Genomic DNA, 22,422 nt, shown 5'->3' with positions numbered 1-22,422 from the left:
CACTTTTTTTTTCTTTTTTTTAGCTAAGAACATTTCCATTGTAAATCAAAAACCATTTCTCAAACTTTCTTAACAACAAGTATACAGAAATGTGATGTGGGATATCTAGAGAAGCTTAAAGGGACTCTGTTGGTCTTATGCTTTTCTGCTTTTCTTACATTTTGCAGCCTGAAAAGCTAGCTGGAGAGGAGCTCAAACAAGATTGCATTTTATTTCTCTTTTATCTAACAGTCTAACAGTGCACAGACCTGGGCAGGTGCAGGAGCTTTCCTCAGTATGAGGCTCCCAAGTTTGCTCTGCTCGTCTCTGATTTCCAGCCAGCAGTCAGAAATATAGAGAGAAATGAAATTCTATTTTTTAAGCCACTGCATGTCTATATCCCCTTGTCAAGAAGCGTAGCTCATTCTCTACTGATATTAGTCCTCAAAGGACTGCATGGAGCAGGGCCACTGCTGGTATGAAACTCCAGCACAGAGCTCTTCTGTAAAAATGAAATGAACTATCTTTTCTTGAAATCATTATGCTCTGGGGTCTGTAGCCTATTCTAAAAAATGCATATAGCAAACAGATCAGGCACACCTATCTTGCACCAGCAGGAAGAAGGTTATGAAATCTAAACAGCCTTCTACAAGAACGTATTTCTAACACTGGCAAAAAGTAGAGAATAATGAGTAAAGGACAATAGACAAAGAATTGCTCACAGAAAACGGAACAAGTTCTAACCAAGAATGTATTCCATTGCCAGGGCAAGAGTCTGTTTTTCTGCCCATTAGAATTTCGCCATTGTTACAAACCATTGAGTCCTGCATGTTTCCCATTTCCCAATTTTCCATTTGTGAAAGAGATTTTATTGCAGATACACCATTCTACAACATCATTAAGTATTGGACGCAAGTGTGCGAGGCAAAAGCCACCCTGTCACTTGACAGAGAGGACAGCACATCACCCAGAGATCCTGGACTTGGGGACGGATGTGGCCCCCAGACAGGACTTTGGGTTGTTGGTATGTGGTGATTATACTCCATTGCTGAGAAAAAAGGTGAACCTGGCTACATGGAGGGCCAAAGGAGTGGGCTGTGATGGATCACTATTTTCTCCAGTATCCATTCTCCCCTTCCTTTCGAAAATAGAATCACCAAGTTTTAGTTAAATACATGGCCAAGAGCTACAGACAGACCAGAATTCCCCAGCCTCACTAGTCTGTTCCTCCAACCAAGTCCAGGCCAACAGAATGTAAGCAGACGTGAGGTGTGCAACTCTTGTGTTGCCTCTGTAAAAGTAAAGCATTGGCTGGGTGCAGTGGCTCATGCCTATAATCCCAACACTTTGGGAGGCCGAGGCAGATGGATCACCTGAGGTCAGGAGTTTGAGACCAGACTGACCAACATGGCAAAACCCCATCTCTACTAAAAATACAAAAATTAGCCAGGTGTGGGGGCAGGCTCCTGTAATCCCAGCTACTTGGGAGGCTGAGGCAGGAGAATGGCTTGAACCCAGGAGGCGGAGGTTGCAGTGAGCCAAGATTACGCTATTGCACTACAGCCCACCAGCCTAGGCAACAAGAATGAAACTCCGGCCGGGCGCGGTGGCTCAAGCCTGTAATCCCAGCACTTTGGGAGGCCGAGGCGGGCGGATCACGAGGTCAGGAGATCGAGACCATCCTGGCTAACATGGTGAAACCCTGTCTCTACTAAAAATACAAAAAACTAGCCGGGCGAGGTGGCGGGCGCCTGTAGTCCCAGCTACTCGGGAGGCTGAGGCAGGAGAATGGCGTGAACCCGGGAGGCGGAGCTTGCAGTGAGCTGAGATCCGGCCACTGCACTCCAGCCTGGGTGACAGAGCGAAACTCCGTCTCAAAAAAAAAAAAAAAAAAAGAATGAAACTCCATCTCAAAAAAAAAAAGCATCGTCCCCAGGACATTCTCATTCCTCCTTCCCAGCCCCTGGAAAATGACAGCTGCTGGATATGGGGATGAAAAGAAGCTGAAGACATAGGCTGAGCAGCACCAACTAGGAAAGCCTTACATAAGTTGAAATTTTAATTTACAGCCAATAGTTCAGGTACACAGTCTGGTACCAAACTATAAAGGAGTGAGAAACAATAAGGATAATGTACTAACTCTGTAATCTGTCTCTGTCCTTTCCATTTTAAAATTCTGAGATAATTTTTTCCTCTTTTTGTTATGAACATAGCCTTTCTTTTGTAAAATGATGATAATAACAGGCCATAGATTATTTCTGATGTTCTTGCTTTACAAAATAAGTGTCAGCATCCCAGTTTTTAAAAAATGATATTAATCCATGAAATCCAAAAATCTGGAAACCATCACAATAGGATATAGTGACAAGGAAGGCTTTAGGTACAGAACTTACAAGATCAAATGTATTCTCTAGGAAGTCAACTAAAACGTCAGTCTAGTGAGTTATGAATTCTTCTATCCATAATCCTCAGAAAATGGTAGGAGAGCAGTGCTAGCAGACAAGACTATAAAAACTATTTACTAAGATAGCAGAGTACCATTAAAGAGAAATTCCTCTTTTCATGTGATTTTCTTCACTATTATTTACAAGTCTGTTTACAACATATTTTTAGAAGATGTAATTAATATTCAGATATTCCATCAACAATGAAGTCCTTACAGATAAATCCAGAGAATTACAATTTGTTCTGAGAACCACACAAGGAATGTGATTTCACTATTATTCTTAGTCATTCAACAAGCATTCATTAAGCCAGGAACTTGGGGAACGAAGAAGGATACAAAGATGAAAAACACACAGACTCTGCCTTCAAGAATCTCAAAGTCTGAAAAATAACATGGCTATGTAAAGAATAACTATAACACATTTTGGCTGGGTGCAGTGGCTCACACCTATAATCGCTGCACTTTGGGAGCCAAATGGGGGCGAATCATTTGTGGTCAGGAATTTGTGACCAGCCTGGCCAACGTGGCAAAACCCCAACTCTACTAAAAATACAAAAATTAGCCAGGTGTGGTGGGGCACACCTATAATCGCAGATACTTGGGAGGCTGAGGCAGGAGAATTGCTTGAACCCTAGAGGCAGAAGTTGCAGTGAGCCAAGATTGCACCACCACTGCACTCCAGCCTGGGCGACAGAACAAGACTCCATCTCAAAATAAATAAATAAGTAAATAAGCCATAATACATTTTCAGAGTTATAACAGATGATATACAATGTGAGAGGGAGAAAGTCCTAACATTGGGATTCCCTAAGTTGTTTTAATCAATTTCTAAGCTACATTCTATCAATTCTAGCATGCTGCACACAGGTCCAAAACTCCAGTTTGATCATAAAGTGTTTGGGATGAGCAGAATCTTTCTAACAGGCTTGAGGACCTCCCCAACACCACCACAGCCTGAAAAAACTTTATTTTCTTGTGAGAGAGCCTAAGACTCTTCTTGCCTAATCTTTCTTCCTTCAGATTCCAGACCTGCATCAGAGTCTGAAAGCTCTCCCTTCCTAGTCCACTCCTTCCCCCTTTATCCTCCACAGGTGTTTCCCCAAAAACCTCTTGTACGTCGAATCCCCTCTTTGGTATCAGCTTTTGGAGAACTTGAATTAACACAAGGAGTGTCCAGTTATCTAACATTGCATAAAAAGGACCCTAAACCATAGCTCAAAACAGCAATCATTTTATTTTATCTCATGACTTTGTAGGCCAGGAATTCAGGCAAGGCTGCCTTAGGTGATCCTTTTGTTCTATGGGGCCGATGGGCTGGTTGGGAGGGGCTAGGATGGCTTCAGTCACACGTCTGCTGCGTTACTGTAGATAATTGGAAATCTGGGCTCAGCTGGGACTGTCAACCATGTTGCCTGCTCATGGCATCTCCTCCACCATGGAGGCTGTATGACTTTTAAGATCCAGCCATACAAGTCATATAGCCTTACTTCTGCCATATTCCACTGGTAAAAGTAATCACAAACACAACCGGAGTTAAAATGAGGCAATATATACACCTCCTCCTTGAAGCCGGGAATGCCAAAGAATTTGCTGTTATGTTTCGGAATCACCACATGAGGGAACCCTTTCTCTTATGAAACCACTAAGTTTCTTTTTTTTTTTTTTTTTTTTTGAGATGGAGTCTGGCTCTGTCGCCCGGGCTGGAGTGCAGTGGCCGGATCTCAGCTCACTGCAAGCTCCGCCTCCCGGGTTTACGCCATTCTCCTGCCTCAGCCTCCTGAGTAGCTGGGACTACAGGCGCCCGCCACCTCGCCCGGCTAGTTTTTTTTGTATTTGTAGTAGAGACGGGGTTTCACCGTGTTAGCCAGGATGGTCTCGATCTCCTGACCTCGTGATCCGCCCGTCTCGGCCTCCCAAAGTGCTGGGATTACAGGCTTGAGCCACCGCGCCCGGCCAAAACCACTAAGTTTCATCAACTTCACGAGACTATCATTCAAACCAGAAGAGATGTATTAATTCTAAACAAAAGTATACTTGCTACAACAAAACAGTGCTGTATGGATCAGCAAAGATAAGTTCTAGTTTATACCTTCCTTTATCATTACAGCTCACCTGTCAATGCCACCATCAACAAAAAGGGAATTCAGATCTAGTGCTTTATACTCCAAATGACGTGAATCTAAAGACCATGACCCTGGTGACCACAGTAGTTTCTTTGACGGTAAAATCTGTATTTCTTACAAGTATAGAAGGTTGTCATGCAACGTGAACCCTGGCCACTGAGTCGCTGATCATTCTTGGTGTGTGGAACTGTTACTCCTTTGGTTACTAGCAAGCATGCAGAGGAGAGTAAATTGCACCTGAGCCTAACCTCCGACTAAGTGGCTGCTGTGACCTACTGTTGCCTTTTGGAACTTTAATTGGGGAGGTAAAAAACATGGAGTTATGATTACCAAAGGATAATGAGTTAAACTTCAAAGGAATAGCACAGTCTTATATCCCTGTCATCTTTTGCTGAGGCATCTTCACACAGATGAAGCACGTTAGGACCATGCAGCAGTGACTTTCCTTGGTTAGAAAGCAAGACTGGATTCGCCATCCTAGTCACTGATAATGGTGCATGTCGAGTTTGTTTTGTGAGCATGTGTATGTGCTAAATATTCACTTGAAAGATACCTTGAGAACTATGTTGGCATAATACAAATGCATTTGACAGGTTTTTTTGTCTTGCCTCTCAAATTCGCAAATTTACCTAGCCCTGAATAAAACCAAGCAACTACAGTATATAGAAAAATTTAAGAACCCTAAATAATGGATTGAAATTCTATTCAAACTTAACATCTAATTGTAATTTTTTAGTTATCAGTAACTAGACCATATCATTCAGGGATCAATCTACCTCAAAGTAAATAGATTAAAATCTCTTAATCTAAGAAATCATTCAGTTATTTAAAAAAAAAAAAATACGATTAACCTAGCACTTTTTTTCAAGGTTTTCCTCGTCTACCATAATTTTGATATGAAAGTGGAGTTCTTGGCAGAAAAAGCAGAGTCTATGTCTGAATCATTCAGAGTTAGAAACAATGGTTAGCACAGTTCAGCACATAAAAGTTGTCCAACAAATACTTGTTGAAGCTAGGCACTGTGGCTCACGCCTGCAATTCCAGCACTTTGGTCAAGGTGGGTGGATCAGTTAAGACCAGGAGTTCAAGATCAGCCTGGCCAACATAGCGAAACCTCGTCTCTACTAAAAATACAAAAAGATTAGCCAGGCGTGGTGATGCTCACTTGTGGTCCCATGTACTTGGGAGGCTGAGGCAGGAAAATTGCTTGAACCCAAAAGGTGGAGGTTGCAGTGAGCCAGGATCATGACAGTGCACTCCAGCCTGGGTGACAGAGTGAGACTCTGCCTCAAAAAATAAATAAATGAAATAAAATAAAATATTTGTTGAATGATTGGTTGAATGAATGAATGGATGAGTGGTATTTATTTGTGTTAAGTTACTCAATTAGGATTTTCATTTACGCATCTTCCAGAAGGTAGTGGTATAAATTAAAAATAATAGGTAAGATAGAGGCTAATTTAAATTTGAAATAGCTATATGGTTTCTATTCGGCTTGTTAACGATTAATACTTAGATGTTAATTATAATTTACTTAGGACAGATTTCCTTTGAACTTCACTTCTTACGTGTCCATATCAGACAATTAGGTCTTTTTAGTGAAACCCTGATATTCTGGTTCTCTTAATAACCATTACATCACCAACAATGATTAAAAGGTATTACCTTAATTGCTTTCAGGCAAGGAATTTATCTACTTTGTTCAGCAGCAAGAAGGTCACATGACAAAGAGTAAGCACCCATTAAATATCTGTTGAATAAGGCAATTAATTATTAAACTCCATTTCTCAGTGTGAGTACATGACGAAGAATGTGCAGTCATCCCCAATCCACCCTGCATACCCACATTCTGATCATTACAGCAACACTGAAAAGTGGGTATTATTTTATTCATTTCATAAATTAAGAAATTCCCACAGTTGGGATGTAATAGCACTTGGACTTGAAGCTATATTTGTATGTTCCCAAAGTCTTTTTAATTGCCTCTCCAGGAGCGGTGGCTCATGACTATAATCCCAACTCTTTGGGAAGCCAAGGTGGGTGGATCACCTGAGGTCAGGAGTTCGAGACCAGCCTGACCAACATGGTGAAATGCCATCTTTACTAAAAAAGAAAAAACTACAAAAATAAATTAGCCTAAAAAATTAGGTGGTGGCAGGTGCCTGTAATCCCAGCTACTCAGGAGGCTGAGGCACGGGAATCACCTGAACCCAGGAGGCGGAGGTTACGGTGAGCCAAGCCCGTGCCACTGCACTTCACCCTGGGCAACAGAGCCAGACTCCATCCCAAAAAAATATAAAATAATAACAATAATAATTGCCTCTCCAATAAGATAATCTTAAGGACATATACATATAGAAAACAAAAACAAACAACAATTATTGGATATCTGACTTTGTATCTGGACTTAGTCATTTCCCTCGTGATTGTCCCTGATAGCCATGTTCAGGGACAATCTATTTTCATATAGAATCATCCATCAGGGCCCCATACTGCCTTTGGCTCCAAATTCTGCCTCTTGGGGTTTTCCTATTAATTGTTGTCAACACAAAGACCACCAGACCACCATTCCCTTATTCAGCCTGGGTTTCCTGTCTTTTCACAAACCAATCATTCAGCCACCAATAAATAACCAGTCCTCGGTTCTTTTTTTTTTTTTTTTTTTTTTTTAAGTAGAGACGAAACCACACTTGGCTAGTCCTTGGTTCTTTGAAGAAAGACTATGCTCACCTGAAATAACACAGAATTGAGCTCTAGGCAAAATTTTTTTTTTTTTTTTTTTTTTTTTTTTTGAGGCAGAGTCTCGCTCTGTCACCCAAGCTGGAGTGCACTGGCCAGATCTCAGCTCACTGCAAGCTCCGCCTCCGGGTTCACGCCATTCTCCTGCCTCAGCCTCCCGAGTAGCTGGGACTACAGGCGCCCGCCACCTCGCCCGGCTAGTTTTTTTTTTTTGTATTTTTTAGTAGAGATGGGGTTTCACCGTGTTAGCCAGGATGGTCTCAATCTCCTGACCTTGTGATCCGCCCGCCTCGGCCTCCCAAAGTGCTGGGATTACAAGCTTGAGCCACCATGCCCGGCCGGCAAATTTATCCTTATAACCCAATCACATTCTCTGATGTGTCCTCAGAGAATGCAAAATATTTGAATACTGGCCTGATGATCATAATTCTTCTCCCTACTCCAAAATCCTAAAGATATTCGATGTTTTATTTTTATTTGTTGAGACAGGGTCTTGTTCTCTCACCGAGTCTGGAGTGCAGTGCAGGCTCACTGTTGCCTCAACTTCCCAGGCTCAAGTTATCTTCCCACCTCAGCCTCCTGAGTAGCTGGGACCACAGCCACATGCCACCACACCCAACGAATTTTTGTATTTTCTGTAGAGACAGGGTCTTATTATGTTGCCCAGGCTGTTCTTGAACTCCTGGGTTCAAGCAATCCTCTCACCTAGCCTCCCAAAGTGCTAGGATTACAGGCATGGGCCACCATGCCTGACCTACATATTTTTTTCTAGCAGTTACAATCTTTCATATTTAAGTCCTTACTTATTTTTATATTTCTCCCTTAGGCAGGGATCTAATTATTATTTTTCCATAAAAACTAATTTTTTCTCCAAAATAGACCAAATTCTCATGTGCCTGTTTCTGGGTTCTGTTCTGTTCCCTGGTCTATTCGTATATTGCCGTACCAGTACCACATTGGCTTACCTACTATGGCTGAGTAATATGTTTGAATATCTGATGGAAAGGGGCTGTCCCCTCTTTTCTTTTCTTTTCTTTTTTTTTGATTGTCTTAGGCAGGGGTCAGAGAATTATAGCTCATGGGCCCAACCCTATTCACTAACTATTTTAATAAGTTTTATTAAAACACAACTACTCTCATTTGCTTCTTTTGAACACTGCAACAGCCAAATTGGGTAGTTGCATCCAGCCACCAAAGATTAAAATGTTTAATATCTGGTCTTTTATAGAAAAAGTTGACCAATCCCTGGTCTTAATTTACTCATGGACATGTATACTTTTACATGAATTTCAGAATCATTTTGTAAACATTCCCAGTTCCAAGTTATTGATTGTAAGGAACAGAAACTGATTCTAAATTAATACAGAAATGAATTTTATTGGGAAAGATACCAGAGAGCTCACAAAATCAGAAAGAAGTTTAGAGAAACAGACTCAGAAAATGGGCAGGAACCATGGGAGGCCTGGCAACAGAGAAGACCACACTGCTGCAGAGAGCCTGGTTAGGACACCAGCAGGATGCTACCACAGAGAATGTTCTTCCAAACCATCCCTGCATCACCTACCACTCACACAAGCTTCAAAGTTCCGGAAAGGAGAATGTTATGTCCAAGTTAGGATCACATACTCATATCCTAGTCTCCAGAGAGAAAGAAGGTTCTGATTCTTCTCCCGCTTCCACAGAGAGAGGCAGGGCTCTGCCCTCTATCAAGACTTACTCAATGAAGGGTTCATTCAAAATATGAGAAGGCAGATTCTCCCTAAAGGTGGCTATCATTTTGCTTGGAATTGCCCTAAATTGAGGGAAAATGGTTATCCTTAAATACTGCTGCCTCATTCATGAAGATGATTCTTCCGATTATTAATTCAGGTTTCTTTTTGCCCTTGGGTAGAGTTTCAAAATGTTCTTCTGTGGTGGTCTTGTGAGTTTTTCTCTATTAAGTCCTTGATATTTTACAGGGATTTGTGGTTGTTTTAAACAGTATCTTCTTTTCTATTATCTCGGTAATTTTATTTTTTCTAGTACTGAAAAATGTTACTGACTTTTGTATATGGATCTTGCAATCCAACAAGTTTCTTATTACTTCTAAGAGTTTGTTGATTTACTTTAATTTTCTACGTAAATGGCCATAGCAGTCATAACCTTGCAAATGACAATTTTATTTTCCTCCAATCCAATCATTATATTTCTTAGTGTTCTATTCTATGTTATTACATTGGCCCAAGCCTCCAGTGTGAGGCAGAACATTATGATAGCCAGTATTCTTGAATTATCCCTAATTTTAAAGCAAACATTTTTTCAAGATTTTCCAGGTAAACAGTAAATATCTTTTTATTACATTAAGGAAATTTCTTTCTGTTCCTAGTTTTCTGCTAATTTAAACTGTAAATAAATATAGAACTTTATGGAATGCTTTTTATGCTCTGTTGAAATGTTCTAAGTCTTTCTTTCTTTAGTTTCTTAGTAGGGGAAATCACATTAATAAATTTTTCAAATGTAGAATTAGCTCCTTGCAGTCCTAAGAATTAACTATAACTGGTCATGGTATGCTATATTTTTAAATCATGGTATATTATTTTAGTAATTACCAAATTCAGTTACCTAATGCATATTAGTATTCTTGCATTTATGTTCAGAAGTGAGACTGATCTGTAATCTACTTTATTGCAGTGCTCTTATCAAGTTTTGATACTAGGGTTATATTGGCTTCATAAAAGGAATTAGAAGTCTTTTTTTTTCTTTTTTTTTTTGGCAGAGTCTCACTCTGTTGCCCAGACTGGAGTGCAGTGGCACGATCTCAGCTCAATGAAACCTCCACCTCCTGGGTTCAGGCAATCCTCCTGCCTCTGCCTTCTGAATAGCTGAGACTACTGGCGTGCACCACAACGCCCGGCTAATTTTTGTATTTTTAATAGAGACAGGATTTTGCCATGTCGGCCAGGCTGGGGAATTTTTAAAAGTTGAAGTGAATTTTTAAAAGTACAAAGATTACAATGTGTTCTTTAAAAAGTTAATAAGAATAAAGAAATAGCCAAGTTGACTGACCACACAGGAAAACTCCAGTTTATATAGTCCTCAGATAACTATGAATAGCAGCCCCTTTCATTCTCAAAATATCACTACTGAGCAATAAATTATCCACTAGAGTAAACCTACAATAACTGACATGGATTTGATGTCACATACTAGCGTATTACTGTGATAAATTCCCCTGGCCTCTCTTAGCTTCAGGTTTCCCATCAGCAGAATGGAAACTGTGACATTTACCTTCCTGGGTAGTTTGAAGAATAAATGAAATAAAGCAAGTAAACTGACCAATTATTTTTTAAAGTTAGTTAATTTCAGCTGTGGGCATCCGCAACCCCCAACAGAATTCCAAAGCGTTCTTGACTAGAAGCAGGACAGTTCCTATGAGGTCAGACCACCAATGCCCAGCCCCCACCCCCGCCACCTGCAGTCCTATCTACTAGGTAACTGGGGATATTCACGTTGGATCTATGGACCCTGAGTGCAGGTTCATTGCAGTGCTCCATTCTGAAAATCAGGGAAGCCCAAGTTTAAAGACATCACCTTCAACCACTCCTTGGACCCATCATATGTCCTGCCAATTGTCTCATTCATCGAGTCCTTCTGAGGCCTGGGTATTTCCTTCCACTTGCTGATCCTCCTCTCCACAAATATGTGGCAGGGTGCAGATGCTCACTATTTCAATACAACATCTTAACTGTTTTTGTTTTTCTTCCCTTTTTTTGATGGACTAGAAAGTGAAATGCAAATATTTTCCCTCACTTTGAGTTAGTAATCTCTTCCTTTCCTGGAGCAAAGAGGAACATGTTTTTCAAGTTATGAATTTGATGAACTATAAAAGCATATGGTGAAAGAACAAGAGGGAGAAATATCCACCCAAACTAGAGATTACTTTAGAGGTCCTGAAGAGAAGAGATCTGTAGGTCTAGAAGCAAGAAGGACCCATTGTCTGCTTAGGTCATTACTGTGGGAAGCAAGACTCCAGGCAGGAGGTACTCAGTTCATCTAGGAAAACAAAGCCCCAGGCAATGGTTGCAGAGCTTTGGCAAATAGCCCAGTGTCCTAAATATGTTATGGAAACTGCCAGATGCTGCCAGACCTGCCAGTACTGTGCAGACACAGACAATGGGCATGTCAGCATTGACTGATGTGGGAGATGACCAATGACTAAGGAAGGCCTCCGGAGCCTTGGCAGAGTAAGGGAGTGTGACTGAGGTGGACCCAAACCTACTGGAGTGATTTACGTTCACCTTCCTACCAGCCTAATGCATGGCAGCTTGGAGTCAAAATTAGGTGGATTCATAGGTCATAAACATTATGCTTCTCTCACACTTGAGCTTTCAGACTTAGAGTCAAACATAATAATACAGGAGATTCCTAATTCAGGGAGTAGATCTAGTAGTTGAGAGACTACCCCCTGGAGGAAAGATTTCTCTGCTGACCATTCCTTGGTCACCCTTCCGGATTTATTTTGGCCACACTCCAACCACGCTTAAGCCTCTCACACCACACTGCTCACCAGCCTCAGCCTTGATTGTCAGTCCCAGAAGCTGGGCCAGGTTTTCAGGGTTGGGCTTCAGTATCTCCTCTCTTGCTCTGTCTTGATCTGGTTCATCTCAAGAACAAGACACTTGTAGGATGCAAGGAATTTCTCCTCTTCAGTTTCACCTTTCAAATGCTCTGGGATGGCTATGTGTCCCCTTGTGACTCTCAAATCTGTATCTTCAGCCCTGCCCTCACTACAGAATAGCAACTCGTATGTATGAGAACCTACTGGACATCCCCTTGAGTCTCCTACATAAAAATCAAGAACCAGATACTAAAAACAGAACCTATTAGCTCATGCTAGCCTGCCCTTTGATGTCACCATCTCAGTCATTAGAACCACGACCCAGTAGCTTTAATCAAAAACCCAGAGTCACTAATTCCTTTAACATGTTCTTAATTCACTATCTTCTCCAGTCCCATTGCTGCTGAGTTAGTTCAGGGCCTCGTCATCTCCTGTTTGAATTATTACAACAGCCTCCAGTTTGTCCAGTTTCAATATACGCTCCACAAAGCCAAACTGATCATTCTAAAACACAAAGTGACATTCAGTCCCCTTTTCACACTCTTCAGAGATATGCTACTACTCTTGTTGCATGTCATACCAATGATGACCCCTGGCCAAATCCAACCTGCAGCCTAATATTGTATGGCCCTCAAGCTAAGAATGGATTTTGTATTTTTTTAATGCCTGCAACCAAAACAAAACAGGAACATCCAGTGGTGGCCATATCTGGCCTTCAAAGCCTGAATTATTTACTAGCTAGTCTTTCACAGAAAAAGTTTGCTACCACACTAAAATTTAGATAGCCCCACTCTGGCCCTCCTCTAACCACACTTCCCTCCTCACTCAGGATCAGGAGTCTTTATGGGTCCAAAGGGCTGTTCTTCCCAGAGCCTGTGTCCTCCCCACTTATAGACAACACTCTTGGGACACCCAGCCCAAAAGATCTGAGTTGGCTTCCAGATCCATGAAGCCACCAGGCTGCCAAGGCTCATTCTTAAGCCTTAGAGGAGACCAAAAGGCAGATGTTTTCATGAGGATAGGACATAGGTTAGACATGCAGGCTGGCCTATTCACAGATGTGTGTGAGGATCTTTAAGTTGTAGGAGAGGAAATAGGAAGAAGCCTGTACTTCTCCTCTTGCCCTGAACTCCACAAGTGTTAGGACAAGCCTGCTTAGGATGCAATACTTCAAAATTCCCTTGCATGGTAACTAAGCTCTTCATGTTATAGTACTTGTGGACACTGCACTTAAGACAAGTGTGAACCAGGCTGACTCATCACACACCATGCTGTTTTATCAGCTCCCATGTACTGGCCTTCCTTTCATTGCCCATTGTCCTAGTGGAATCTTCTCATCTTCAAGACTCAACTCAAGAGTCAACTCCTCCATGAAGCCTTTCCTACTCTCTTGTAACTGAAATGCAGGTTCAGTTGCTCACTGCTTGCAGAGTCCAATGAACAAGAGCAAGGTCTGGTATTAAAAAAGTACCTTTTGGCCGGGCACGGTGGCTCAAGCCTGTAATCCCAGCACTTTGGGAGGCCGAGACGGGCGGATCACGAGGTCAGGAGATCAAGACCATCCTGGCTAACACGGTGAAACCCCCGTCTCTACTAAAAATACAAAAAACTAGCCCGGCGAGGTGGCGGGCGCCTGTAGTCCCAGCTACTCGGGAGGCTGAGTCAGGAGAATGGCGTAAACCCGGGAGATGGAGCTTGCAGTGAGCTGAGATCCGGCCACTGCACTCCAGCCTGGGCCACAGAGCGAGACTCCATCTCAAAAAAAAAAAAAAGTACCTTTTATTCCAAAGCTGGCTTAGGGGAAGAAGTATAGGCTTCCTGTCTTAATGGTATTTCTTTGCTTTTGGAGCAAAAAGTGGGCACTTTAAAAGCCAGGAGAGGAAGTAAGCAGGCAGGGAGGGTCCATGTGATAGCTTGGTACCTTATGTACCAGGCAGTTGAGTTGGCATCTTTATAGGCAGAAATAGGTTGTAAAGGTGGCTGAAAATTCTCCAGGTGGGAAAGCATTTCCTGGTAGGACTTTGGGTTGTAATTCAACTGTTATCTCTCAAGACAACTTCCCGGTGGGTGAGAGGTTATAGTTGCGTTTCTAAAGAGCTAAGTAGGAAGCAAGGGAAAGGAAGAAAGAGAAAATAAGAGAGAGAGAGAAAAATATTAAACTATGTCTTAGAAAAATGGGGTTTCTTGGTTACACTCCTCTCATAATGTCCCATCTTTTATCCTCGTTTAGTCTTAGTAGCCTCAATGACCCTATGAAAATGTCTATCATAGCACCTACGACACTATTATACCTAATTCATTGTGTCTGTTTTCCTCCATTAGGCTAGACTGTCATTGAGGACAAAGACTTGGCCTAATTTGTCTCTGTAACCTAGTCAGTTAGTTGCATAATTGAGTATACACATAATATATCCTCAATGACTGTTGAAAAAATATAGCCAGGCGCGGTGGCTCACGCCTGTAATCCCAGCACTTTGGGAGGCCGAGCTGGGTGGATCACGAGGTCAGGAGATCGAGAACATCCTGGCTAACACGGTGAAACCCTGTTAGGCCGGGCGCGGTGGCTCAAGCCTGTAATCCCAGCACTTTGGGAGCCCGAGACGGGCGGATCACAAGGTCAGGAGATCGAGACCATCCTGGCTAATACGGTGAAACCCCGTCTCTACTAAAGAATACAAAAAACTAGCCGGGCGACGAGGCGGGCGCCTGTAGTCCCAGCTACTTGGGTGGCAGAGGCAGGAGAATGGCGTGAACCCGGGAGGCGGAGCTTGCAGTGAGCTGAGATCCGGCCACTGCACTCCAGCCTGGGCGAGAGAACCAGACTCCGTCTCAAAAAAAAAAAAAAAAAAGTATGAATAAATGAATATGTATGATCAGTAAACCTTACCACATCCTGGGATCCGTTCTTAAAGTACATAAATACTTATATACCCCAAGTGACCATGGGGTCAAATTTTTATCCATACTAAATTAGAATCAAACTAGAATCATAGAACTGTAAGGGAGCAAAACTCTACTTCTACTCCCTGGGGTTTTTCAGCTGGGTCTGAGAATTAAGTTGACATAAGACAGGTGAACAGAAGAAAAGCATACAAATGTATTTAATACAAGTGTTATGTAGCACAGGAGTCTTCATAAGGAAATGAGCACCCAAAGTCACAGTTAGAGTTGAACACTTACATTCTGAATTTAACAAAAAAATTTAAAAACTTATGAAAATGTGACAAAGTTAAAAGGCTTGATCTAGGGAAGTTGATGGGGTAGAGAAGAAACTAGGAAGATAAGAGTTAGTTTAACAAGGTTTGATTTACAGATTTCCCTCCCTATATTTTGCTTGAACTTCCCTTCCCCAATGATAAGAATAATGTTTCCTGCTGGTATAGGGAAGACACCTTTCACATGGGAATTTCATCTCCTGCTTTCAAGAGATAGAAAGAAAGAGTGATCTTGCACCTGCTGTTTTTCAAGAACCTTATTTCAAAATAGTCAATATGCCAGAGAAGCATATTTTGAGGCAGCATGTTTTTAACTCCTTTATTTCTCCCATCTGAAACTTCCCTAGAAGTTTCATACATTAAAAGCTGAGCAGGTGGCGGTGGAGAGAAAAATTGGGTTAGTAGCTGAGTGGCAAGAGATGTGTAAAGGGAGAGAACATAGATTACAAATATGAATCATCAGAAAAGAACAAATCTAAGCACATTTCATCATATCCCATTAAGCCAGTCTCCCATCCCTAGAAATAGGTCAGTCCATTAAAATCGTGAGCCTCATTTATCTGATGGAGAGGATTAATATTTATCTCGCCCTTCACATGGCGCCAATTAGACACTATTTGTCCTAAGCTCTTTACATAGAAGCAGCTTTCTTCACCAATGATCAAGCAAGCTCCTCCTAGTTTGACTGTTAGTGAATCTAGTCCATGACAATTTTGGAGTGAAATAGCATGACGACAGCTCACTGTAGCCTTGAACTCCTGGGCTCTAGCATAAATTTAACTTCTGATTGGAGTGCTTCCAATGTTTACATAGTAATATTGAACTCTTGTCCACTACTATGGAAAGACTTAGAACTGCCTTTTCCAAAAAGTAAGTTTCAAAGCCCAGGAACAAGATCTCAATAGTGAAGAGAACTTATAACTGTGACATACAAATGGGTTTTCCATAATGTCACTTCTGGTACATTTGTGTGGCACTACTTTGTGAACAATTGAGCCCACACTTGTAATCTGACTGGCATTTAAAGGGGAGTATCTGGTGATGGGAGGTATCAGGTATTCAAGTCTGCATCATCCTAACCATATAGATGGGAATACTGTATATACTTTGTTGCCACATAAGATAAAAAGACCAGTGTTGTTCATGGATGAGGTCAGAGTGGAATTGTGACCCACCAGTCTGGGGTTTGTTATGTTTTGACACATGTCACGTTGGCATCTGCACATCCCCATCTTCCTATGTCCCTTCAGTCTGTAGGAGCAGAACTGCTGCAAAATATCTGATATAAGAGTCCTAGAGTTTGGCTTTGGCAGCGATAAGGTATGGTTTTGTCATCTGACCAAGTTAATCTACATTTTTGATCTATCCATATGTAATCTTTGGTTTTTGGAAGCCCAGTTAGGGGAATAGCTGAACTACCCCGGGTTGCACAGGGCTGGCTTGTAGGCCAGCTATGACATCCGGTGATTTGGCAAGTGCTTGTATCACAAGAGTCAGTGCAGGACCAACTATGACCTTCATGAGAGGTGGAAGATGCCGCCTATAGAACAAACCACAGGATTTGGTTCCAACATATCCTTGGTATATCACCCAGGAAGGGCCCGGCACCATGATTATTTTCCATACAAAGGAAAAAATTTCCCTTTAATGACTTTACTTGAACAAAGGAGAGCCTTTGAGCTTTCATAGAGATTTTTCTATATCAAATTAACTCACCAAAAGAAGTAGAAAGGTATTATTTTCCTTTTTCTTTTTTTCTTTGAGACAAAGTCTCACTCTGTCACCTAGGCTGGAGTGCAGTGGCATAATCACGGCTCATGACAGCCTCAACTTCCTGGGCTCAAGCAATTCCCCCACCTCAGCCTCCCAAGTAGCTGGGACTACAGGCACACAACATCACACCCTGCTAACTTTTTGCATTTTTTTGTAGAGATGGGGTCTCACCATGTTGCCCAGGCTGGTCTTGAACTCTACTCGCTTAAACTTCCCAAAGTGCTGGGATTACAGGTGTGAGCCACTGTGCCCAGTGATATTATTTTGTTGGTCATGGATACCATACCCTGTCACACATCCATTTTCCAAGTTGGTCCACCAGGTACTTGCATTGGCAGAAATGAAAATTAGTTTAGGTTCTTTTGCATAATCTGGATGGCACTGACATAACCAGCAATCAGATTAATTAATGTGGCCAAGTTTGGAAAACTGGTTTCAGGGGGGTTAGGTCCACAATTAACCTGTTGAGAAAACTGTCAGGGTTAATAAAGGAGAGACACAGTTTCAAAGAAAAGGTCATAGAGGAGGATCAGAAGGCCAGTCGAAGAGACTGGAACAATGATCTCCACAGTCAGCCCTTAAATAAAAGGCCAATAAGTCAACACGACGGAGGGATTGGTGAACAGGTCTGTTCATAGGTAGTCTGTGATGAAGGAAGTGGGTTTGTTTGTTGTTTTCTGATCTCTTGTTGTTTTTATATTTATTGAATTTGAGAGGCTGAAGAGAGGAAGAAAATATTAATAGGTGCAAGCAAAGTTTCTTGATCTGTGATCTTGGGAAAAACTATCTACTTCATGATATTGTTTACTTCCTGGGCCTGGTTCTCAACTCTGGAAATCCTTACTTAAAGGTCACCTGTAGGGATGGTCTTCTAGTTGCCCTGGGACTGGTCTTCTGGGTCTGGTTTGGCATGACTTGCATGAATCCTGGAGGATTCTTCTTTCATTTTGATAGCAGAGTAGGTGGTTAGTGGTACTTTGCAAGGGCATTTCCAGTTAGGTGACAGCACATGTTTTCTTCTAAAAACTTTGATGCACTCTGATTTCCCAATCAAAAGGTTTATAGTAAGGCTTGTTAGTCAGCAGAAGCCATCCCTCTTTTACCTACTGATGATATGCTCTAAATATAATAGGGTCTGTGTATACCTAGTCATAGCATTAAATTGTTCACTGAAGTCCCTGTAATGTTCATTCAATCCAGAAATGGAAGGTTTAGAGCTGCCAGTAGGCATGGGGCAACCAAACACTATTCCAAAAGAGGTTAATCCATGTCTTCTATTTGGAGTATTCTAGATTTTTATAAGGGGTAATGCTTTTTGTTTGTTTGTTTGTTTGTTTGTTTTACGGATTCTCGCCCTGTCTGGAATGCTGTGACGCGATCTCAGCTCAATGCAACCTCAACCTGCCAGGTTCAAGCAATTCTCCTGCCTCAGCCTCCCAAGAAGCTGGGATTTCAGGCACCCACCACCTCGCCTGGCTAGTTTTGTATTTTTAGTAGAAACGGGGTTTCACCATGCTGGCCACGCTGCTCTCAAACTCCTGACCTCAAGTGATCCGCCCATCTCGGCCTCCCAAAGTGGTGGGATTACAGAGTTGAGCCATCGCACCCTGCCCATTTTTTTTAATGCTTTCAGCCAATTAAGTCCAATTTCTTGACGGACTTGTCCTAAAGTTACTTTTGTGTCTCAGTGTTTACATTCCACTTGCTTTGAGGATTGGGAATGATATAGGGTATTAAATTACAATGAATACCCTAGAATTTTTACAAACAACTGTTTTATTTCTGCTGTAAAATAAGTTCCAGTGGTCTGGCCGGGCGCGGTGGCTCAAGCCTGTAATCCCAGCACTTTGGGAGGCCGAGACGGGCGGATCACGAGGTCAGGAGATCGAGACCATTCTGGCTAACACGGTGAAACCCTGTCTCTACTAAAAAAATACAAAAAAACTAGCCGGGCGAGGTGGCGGGCGCCTGTAGTCCCAGCTACTTGGAGGCTGAGGCAGGAGAATGGCGGGAACCCGGGAGGCGGAGCTTGCAGTGAGCTGAGATCCGGCCACTGCACTCCAGCCTGGGCGACAGAGCGAGACTCCGTCTCAAAAAAAAAAAAAAAAAAAAAAAAAAAAAAATAAGTTCCAGTGGTCTGATTCAATCTATAATGGAATGTCCAAATGAAGAATGATCTGTTATTTATTATTTATTAATTGATTAATTTATTTTCAAGACAGAGTCTTGCTCTGTCTCCCAGGCTGGAATGCAATGGCATGATCTCAGCTCACTGCAACCTCCATCTCCCAGGTTCAAGTCTCCTGCCTCACCCTCCATAGTAGCTGGGACTACAGGCGTGCACCATCACACCAGGCTAATTTTTGTATTTTTTGTAGAGATGGGGTTCTGCCATGTTGGCCAGGCTGGTATCGAACTCCTGATCCCAGATGATCCACCTGCCTCAGTCTCCCAAAGTGCTGGGATTACAGGCATGAGCCACTGCGCTGACCTGTTATTAATTTCTTTACCACTGTCATGGTATCAGCACATCTAGTCAGAGAGCATTCAATCCATCCACTAAACATACAGACAACAACCAAACCGTAACAAGAGCCTAAAGCCTAATGTCTTAGAGGACTTGCTGAGGCCTGTTGGTCTTCTCCAAAAATTTGATGGGATTTAGTAGGAGTGCACTGAGAACAATTCAGTTAGAAATTTTGTAAATACCAAGGCAAAACCAATTATCTTTTCATTCCTTTACTATCCTGTCTGTACATATGTCCCATCTGAAGGAAGATGAGTGCTTCAAGCCAAAAAGTCAAAAAGAAGGGGGCCACAGGAATTCCAGTGGCCACAGGCATAATACACCTGATAATTTTAGCTGACATTCTTTTGTATTCATTTGTGGGTTTTTGTTGTTGTTTTTGCATTGTGGGGCATTCTCTGGTAATCAATAACACCAGTAAGCAATAAACGCAGGTTAATAAAGGGTAGAAAAGAATAGGAAGGTTCTTTGGGGCTGCATTCTTAGTAGCCTTCTCCACCCTCTCAGTTCCCTAGAGATATGGTATCAGTCTCCTTAGGATGAGCTGAACAATGAGCAATAGCAATTTGAATAGGGAGGTGAATAGCATGTAATAGAGCAGCAATTATATGCTCATTGGCAATAGGATTATCAGCAGAAATTAAGAATCTGCTGGATTTCCAGATTGTCAATAGTGTGGCAGATGCCCAAGGCGTATCTGGAGTCAGGGTAAATAGTAGCAATTTTTCCTTTTGCCATTATGCCAGCTCTAGCAAGATCTATGCATTCAGCAGCTTGGGCTGACTTTACAGTGGACAAAGAGGATGCCTCAAATGTTTCACAAGGGAAAACTATGGCTTCACAGTTATGTTTCCTGGAAATGTCATCCACGGAAGCCATTACGAAACAGAAATAAGTCTGGATTATCTAAAGGAGTATCTAGGAGGTCTTCTTGTGGTTTTGAGACCTTTTCTATCATTGCAAGGCAATCATATGGAATGGAGTGAGGATCTCCATCATCAGGGAGGGGCAGTAGAGCAGCCGGGTTTAAAGTGTTACAACAATGCAACATGATGGAGGAGCTGGTGGACAGGGCCTGTTCATAGGTGGCCTGCCACCTGGAGAAAGGTGCTGTATCTTATGAACTTGTAAGAGAACAGACAGCATGGGGAACATATTGATGAATGAAGGAGTGTAATATCAGAATATACTGGCTTTGCCAATTATTAGGGTGGTAGCTGTGGCTACTGCACATCGTCATGGGGGTCCAATTGACATGAGGAATATGCCACAGGGTGTATCAGAGAGGCAAAAAAAATTGTTCCGAATATCTGCAGCAGTCCTGTTATTTCATGGCAAGATGGGCAAAAAGGTATGTCAAAATCAGATTAGCTGAGAGCAGGGGATGTGGACATTAGTTTTAAGGCTCCAGAGGAGATTTATGGCTCTGCAGGCCAAGAAAATTGGGCTCAGAAGTAGTGTCTGGGAGAAGGGCATATAGGAGCTTAGCAAGGGCAGCAAAATTAGGAATATATTGGTGGCAATAACTAGCTGCCCCTAGACATTTATGTAGATGTTTTTTTGGGAGGGGAATGCACAAAATTGACTCTAGGCATTTTGGGGTGAGCTTTTGAGTGTTCTGAGATATGACAACCTAGCAATTCAATCCTACGTAAGTAACAGTTATTTGTCCCCACTGAAGTTTAGATCGGAAGGCTTTATAGCCTCTGTTGAGCTAATGCCTTTAGGAGAATGAGGGAGTGTAGAAGAGCAGGCTGCTTAGTTCAGTAACACACTAAAGGATCATATCAGAATAATGAACAAGAGTGGAGCCTTGGGTAAAGGACACAGAGTCTAAGCTGGTTTTAAGGACTCGGGAAAACATTGAAAAGGACTCACAGTATCCCTGAGGTATATGAGTTCATGTTAATTTTCCCCCTCTAAATGTAAATGTAAAGAGAAATTTTGAGTCAGGGTGCAATGGAATTGAAAAGAAAATTGAGCAGATGTCAATCACTGTAAATCAGGCTGTATCAGCAGAAATTGAAGTAGAAATGTCAGCTGGATTAGGGACTAAGGGGTGCTGAAAAATCACAAAGGAGTTTATGGGCTCTTAGATCTTGTACAAATCAATAGATTTTGTTCCTGTCTGAATGAAATGTTCCTTCTTTCTTTACTGGCAAGATTAAGGTATTACAGAGTAAGGAAGGAAATAAAGACAAGAACACCCTCTGTAAAAGACAGTCTATTATAAGTTTGTTGACCTAAAAGGAAGAAGCTGAGGCTAAATTAAAGAGTTTATCTGCGCCAAGGCTGAGGATTGTAACCTGATTCCAGGTTGCCTTGGCAAGCCTTCAGGAGAACAAAGGAAAGGTTCACGTTTTTAAAGACAAAGGACAGATCAGGAGAGGGAGTGATTACAAAATTTGTTCATCAAGAATTCTCACTGATTTACAGAAATACATTGGTTAGTGATTGGCTATATACATTGTTGAACTATAGGGTATATGACATCTTCTGGCTACATGGTTTCAGTTAGTCTATAGCTCATATAGCACATATAGCTTCAAGAGGTAATTCTTTAGCTCAAGGGTGAATGAAACCTGACTGGTGTTTATATAGTATAAATACCTCTCTGGGCCTGATAATTTAAAGAGGTTTGCATTCCTTAGATAAAAAGTTTTTTTTTCTTTCTTTCTTTCTCAGGTTTAATTTCTTGCTCTGCATTTTGTGAGAGGGCATACTGAGCTACTAACAGGAAAGGTTTATTCTTTTCCAGGCAATACCTACAGGCTCTACATGCAGTAGCAATTCAACCTCATTGGCATGTGAGGCTGGGAGATGAGTTGAGACATCTTTTAAGGTTGCTTCCTCTTCAGAGAACTTAAAAGCAAGATGAATTTCCATTAGGGAAAGTAGGAAGTCTAAGACCAGGGAAATAAAAATGCCTCTCTCTTTACATTGTGTAACACATCTCCACATAAAAAGTTTGTTGGTGAGGACTCAGAAACTAGAAAAGCTTGACTGAAAATGCTCCCACAGGG

The 22,422-nt window shown here is 41.9% G+C and overlaps 1 long non-coding RNA gene across 1 annotated transcript in view; it reads right to left on the bottom strand.

Moving 5' to 3' along the window:
* Window positions 1-825: 825 nt before the first annotated feature.
* The window catches only part of LOC117080069, a 34,806-nt gene continuing 13,209 nt past the window's right edge, over window positions 826-22,422 (bottom strand). Inside the window, exons 2-3 of the long non-coding RNA XR_004435708.1 lie at window positions 6,214-6,298; window positions 826-1,117 (exon numbers count right to left, since the gene is read on the bottom strand). This is a non-coding gene — a long non-coding RNA (uncharacterized LOC117080069). The remainder of the gene's footprint in view (window positions 1,118-6,213; window positions 6,299-22,422) is intronic.

This window comes from Trachypithecus francoisi, unplaced genomic scaffold (assembly GCF_009764315.1).
Source record: "Trachypithecus francoisi isolate TF-2019V2 unplaced genomic scaffold, Tfra_2.0 Lachesis_group8, whole genome shotgun sequence".
Taxonomy (NCBI): domain Eukaryota; kingdom Metazoa; phylum Chordata; class Mammalia; order Primates; family Cercopithecidae; genus Trachypithecus; species Trachypithecus francoisi.
Note: the sequence above shows the minus strand (reverse complement) of the source record. Positions and strands in the feature narration are given on the sequence as shown.